Source organism: Lepidochelys kempii, chromosome 9 (genome assembly GCF_965140265.1).
Source record: "Lepidochelys kempii isolate rLepKem1 chromosome 9, rLepKem1.hap2, whole genome shotgun sequence".
Taxonomy (NCBI): Eukaryota; Metazoa; Chordata; order Testudines; family Cheloniidae; genus Lepidochelys; species Lepidochelys kempii.
Window position 1 is genome coordinate 5548335 of NC_133264.1, and position 5418 is coordinate 5553752.

Here is a 5418-nt window from a genome sequence, read left to right on the forward strand (position 1 = left end):
CTGTTCCCTCAACTGCCTCCAGCCTGAGGGCATCTCTCTTGTGATAGCTCCCTAACCCCGCCTGCCTTTCAGCCACTCAAGCAATCTCCTCTGGGCTAGGCCAGCCCAGCCCTGCCAGCAAGGGGTGACCCTACTCCCCAAATCCCCTTGAATCCCTTCCCTGTGCTACCCAGCCCCTGACACCAGCTAATCACCGAAATCCCAGATCCTCTGCCCCTAGGGGAGCAGCGTGCCCCAGTTTTACCTTAGCCCACAGCTCCTGTGGGACACTCAACGCTGGTAATGAAACCAGCAAAGGGTTATTTAAGGAGATTCCACTCGAAACAAGAGAGAGTGATGGAAACAAACGGCTACAATGCAAAACAAAATCACCCACCGCGAACTAGGCCCTACACTTAGCCATAGTTCCCTTTCCTAGCTCGTAAAGGTTTCCCCACAACGTTCAGGCTGTTGCAGAGCTGGCTGGCCTCATGGGAACCAGGATCCAAATGGTCATTGAACAGCCCCGCTCAGCGAGCTGCCTCCTCCATGAATGGGGGCAGAGGACCTCTCCCCACTCGGTGTGCTACTGAAACAGGCTTTCGTCCCGAGTCACACACAAGGGGCCCTCTGTCGGGTGCAACGTTTCCTTTTCACCTCCAAGTGGTTTCGCGCCTTTGATGTTGGCTTTGATGGTTTTCCGTTGGCTGTTCGGGGATGGGGCCAGGGTAGACAACTGAGCTGTATGTTACGTCACCGGCAACCCCATCCCGCATGACTAGACCATCACCAAGTGATATCACTGCCTGGGGACTCCTTTTAACCTTCAGACTGTATGGGCATAAAATTCAGTACAGTGACCTTATTCTTAACGATTACCCGTACACACATCACACTGTGATCATGAACATTGATAAGTCACACACTTTCAGTGGAGACCTCCCATGCTGTCCTCTGTGGAGGCAACGTATTTGCTGCTGTGAGTTTGCCAGGACTGAGCCAGGCATTGCTTGTGGGGGACAGGCGACGCGTAGGCCATCCAGCACCAGTGCGGCTCTCTGGCATTGTGAGTTACACGTCAGTTAGCGGGTGTGAGCGGGGACGGCCAACTGTCGGTAAAGTACATGCCGTTCGCTCACTTGGCCTCGCCTCTGTCGCCTTTGGGGCGCAGGAAGGACTTGTGGGATGCTGGCCCCGTGCCCAGTGGGATTTTCACCCCACATCAGCCAAGTTCAGCAGTGAGACTAAGTGATGTTGCACCGTCTTCAGCACGCCCCTGGTCCTTGGGGCAGGCAGCAGGGAGGTTTGTGATGCACCTTAGTTCCTGAGGGAGTTCGTTCCACAGCCGGGGGCCGGCCCCCAAGGAAGCTCTGTCCCCTGGACAAATGTCCCCTGATGGTGGAGAGTTGTCGACCCCACTCTTCATTGGCTCCGTTAGACATCCTGGGCCCCGGCCATTGGGCACCATGAAGTTAAGGACTGAGGCCTTGAACTTGACTCTCTATTCTAGGGAGTGGCCTGCTCTGATGTCCTTGCAGCACCTGTGTTCCTGAGCTGAGCTGCAGCTCTGAGGACAAGCTGGCGTTTCCTAAGGGCGGCTGGCTGCATGCCCAGGTGTATCGCATTGCTGTCATCCAGCACCGAGGTGGGGCAGGTGTATGCAACCGAGGCCAGGTCTTTCTGTCCCAGGATGGGATGGAGTGTCCTAGCCTAGCAGAGGCCTGACTCACAGATGCTGCTATGCAAGACCTCAGCGAGAACAAGGAACCTGGGAGCCCTCTCAACGAAGGACTGAATTGTCCAAGTACAGGTGTGAACCTCCGACCAGAGGAGACTGCCGTATGGCCGCAAACTCCTCAAAAGGGAATCATGTCAGGCTAGGATCCTGGCTTTGGGCAGGGGAACCTGCTCATGCCAAACCACTGTGGGTCTCGCTTGATCGTCAGTTCACAGGGGCAGAGACATTTCAGAGGGTGGAACAACCGATCCGCCCCCTGCAGCAGGTTTGTGAGGGCTTTGCCCACTCTCCAGGGTGTCTTTTCCAAGAGCTGAGCTGGCATCAAAGGGCCAAAGTCTGGTCTTAGTTACACTGGTGCCAATCCAGAGTAACTGCATCTAGGCCAGGGGAGTTCATTCAGACTGACCCCAGCTCATCTTTGACAGTGCCCCAAATGTGCCACGTGCCGCCGAGTGTGAATGAGGAGACACTGCTCCAGCCCTGTAGTCAGACGGGCTGCAGCGGGGCAGCTACAAAGCCACGGGGAGCCGCTAGGGCAACCGAGTGTGGATGAAGGCTGGGGGGTGATGGCCTGGCAGACCGGCTCGCTCCAGGGGTGGAGTAACAGGCGGCATTGGCCATGGGATCCAGTGTCAATGAGCGAGAGCAAGAGCTAGGGTCGAGCTGTCACAGGAGACATGGAGTTGATGCAAATCCACTCCCCACCCCCATGTCATTGTACTGGGGCCGTTGTTACACCGGGGGCACTTGGCCCGGGAGTCCGTCTGGCATTGCACAGAGTCCATCTGCACAGATCACAGAGACGTGGGGTGTCCTCCCGAGTCCTAAGGGAGCAGCAGAAGCTGGCCTCCAAGCGCAGTGCACCCCGCTGGTCCCTCCAAACATGCACAGGTACCATCAGCCCGATTCGGGCTTGGAGGCGGGATGGGCACCCCACAGTGCGAGGTGGTTTCTGCCATCTCCCCCTCCCCCCCAGCCTTTACTGCTCCTGGCACTTGGAGGAGGCTGGCTGGCTGGCCGGGGGGGTGACTTGGCGGGGAAGTGACAAGCTCCCGGAGAGAGGGGCGGAGGGCCAGCTGCTGCTTTCAGTCCTGCCAGGGTCACTCTGGAGTGAGTCTGTTTATTGGGTTAGCACCACTGCTGACACAGAGGGGAGCAGAGCCCCTCTGCGGAGCTCTGGGGGCCCGTCATCTCATTTTATTAATGACCCAGTAACAGCAAATCAGCAGCGTCTCCAGACTCAAGGAGGCAGCCTGAGATCTCAGCCCCCTGCGCACACCCAGGCCCTACAGTGTGAAATGAGGGGCCACGGTCGCTGAGTCGGGCTGTTTTGGACCAAGAGGGGAGCGAATTCCCTCATGCAGGGCTCTGCTCTGGCCACCGCCTCTCTCTGAGCCCGCTGGGCCGGGGAGAGACGCGTCGCCCGGCTTTGCACTGTGGCGAGAGCAGAATCCGGCCCTGCGGAGGGAGGCCTCCCTGCAGCCACGGCTGGCACCGCAGTGTGATAGCAACTGCAGGACCCGTCACAATCTCCTCATGCCACAGGCCGGGGTGGGGGTCAAGTGTGCTCAGTTCCAGGGAACAGTGGTGCTTTTCCTAGGCGCTCTGGATCCAGCCCCACTCTCCTGCCGATAACGAGCCCTGCCCAGTTGCAAGCAGAGCGATACGGCTGGATGATTCCTCCGGGGGCCATGTGTTACCCGCAGATGACTTTCTCGGGGCCCCTTCTGGAATCTGACCAGCTGCTCCCAGGAGATATGGCACAGGAAAGAAAGTGAGGGCCTGCAAGCTGGGGAGGGCCATCCAGGTGGCTGAGCGAACAGACACATTGCACACCAGTTTCACTTCAGCCAGGAACCGCCTGTCACTTTCGGAGCAGGGTTTCCAGAGAACACAGGTTTCTGCTCATACATGCCAGGCTTAAACTGCCCATCGGCACTGGGGTAGTGGGTTGGGAAGGAAATCGCACCATCCATTCGAATCAGCAGCACTGAACCCACATGGTCATTTTCCTGCAGTGGGTTTCTGGCCTTCTCTGTGAGGAGCTGGGTGGGGTCTCAGAGGCAGCCACGTCTGGATGTACAGTCTGCAGGCAGAATCCTGGGGGTGGGGGGTGGGTGTCCATCCCTCTCTGGGATCAGTGGCAGTTAGGAAGCACAGTCTAGTCATTACCATACACAGAGCCTAGCTGTGCTGCAGACTCCCCGGGTGACCTTGGACTGCCTCTGTGCCTCAGTTTCCCCATCTGTAAAACAGGAGTAATAATACTGACCTGTCGTGTAAAGGTGAGGAAGGTTGCAAGGCTTAATTCAACAACATGCCTTGTGTGCCAGTACTGGAAGGGGCTCGAGAAGTGCCAAGTATTATTTATAACTGGAGCTGGCATTTCCAGTGCTGCTGTCAGTGATCCTGTGCTAGCTTCAACCTGACACAAGTGTCATCGTCACCTGAATGGCCCCCAGTGGGCCTTTGTGCAGGTGTGAACAGGGCTTGAATTCTGCTGTGCGAGCCTGGGACCTGCCTGGGGGGGCTCCCCTGGGTGTAGCAATGCTTTCTGCTGAAGCCAGATGGGCTCAGCTTTGGTTCCTCCTGCTGCCAGCCTCAGCCCTCGCTAGCTGAGGCAAATGGCCACTGAGGCACTACCAAGGGGGGGTCATTTGGTCGGGACTAAACAGAGAGGCTCTGACCTAAAGATTTCTGGTGCCCTTGACAAGTGCTGAGTCAATCGTCCCCATCCGGGGCAGAAGCAGGGAGCCTGCTTTGCAGGGGAACTTTGATAACCAAATTAGTGCTTCACTTCGGGGAAAAGCTGCCAGCAGAAGCCCCACCTGGGCCGTCCCGCACCACAAGAGCAGGCTGAGCTGTTCTCATGAGACAGGTCTGGACTGAGCCCCCAGCTCTGAGCTCTGCAGAACACTGGGGGGCGGAGGGGGTGTGCCAGGCCCAGATCCAGATCAGAATTCTGTAGCTCAGGCTTAGCACTGGCATTATGAAGGTGCCCAACCCGCCAGAACAGAAAGGGTCCAAACATCAGGGCTTAAGGGATGACTGCCTTGAGATTCAGGAGGCCAGCTGGCAGCTCCCAAGCATGGACAATGGAGGGGGGTTTAGATACCACTAAGGCCAGCCGTGGGGCTAAAATCCCAAATTCAAGCAAACCGTCCGTCCTTACGCCTCTTTCCGCCGCGCACAGGTCACCAAGGGCTGGGGGTGAAGTTAGACAGCTACTCAGAGGTCTCTGCTGCAGCCCTAACGGGCTTGATTCATTTTCAGGTCCTACCGCTATATCCACTGTAACAAACACAGCCCTGCAGGGCACAGCCTGGCGCACACTGGAGACTTGCCAGGGGCGTGCCGTGGAGAAGTGAAATCGCAATACATAGGCACCAGCAGGAAATATTTAAGAGTTGTCTCAGCGTCAGCAGGCCACGCAACTATGTAAAATCTCTCGCTACAGCAGCTTCTCAGCCTGGGGGTCACAACCCAAGTTGGGACCACCCTGTTCCTCCCTGAGTGCTGGGAGGGGGTGCTCCGAGCCAACTCCTGATCTTACAGCTATAACCCCTGTTCCCATCACGGCCCCTGTAAGGATAGCTGCTGGAGTCAGGAGACACCGGCCGCTGCCCTGTGATGGGGGTACAACACCCACATAATCCTGGCCCACAGGAGTGCCTATCGACTGAGATCTTAGGCTCTTTGCT

General features: G+C 57.3%; 1 long non-coding RNA gene across 1 annotated transcript; it reads right to left on the reverse strand.

Annotated features, from left to right (window-relative positions):
- Window positions 1-334: 334 nt before the first annotated feature.
- LOC140917061 (uncharacterized) lies at window positions 335-5092 on the reverse strand. The gene is made up of 2 exons (XR_012160705.1): window positions 4890-5092; window positions 335-3962 (listed from the first exon to the last, which is right to left on the reverse strand). It is a non-coding gene; the product is annotated as an uncharacterized lncRNA (long non-coding RNA).
- Between the last annotated feature and the right edge of the window lie 326 nt (window positions 5093-5418).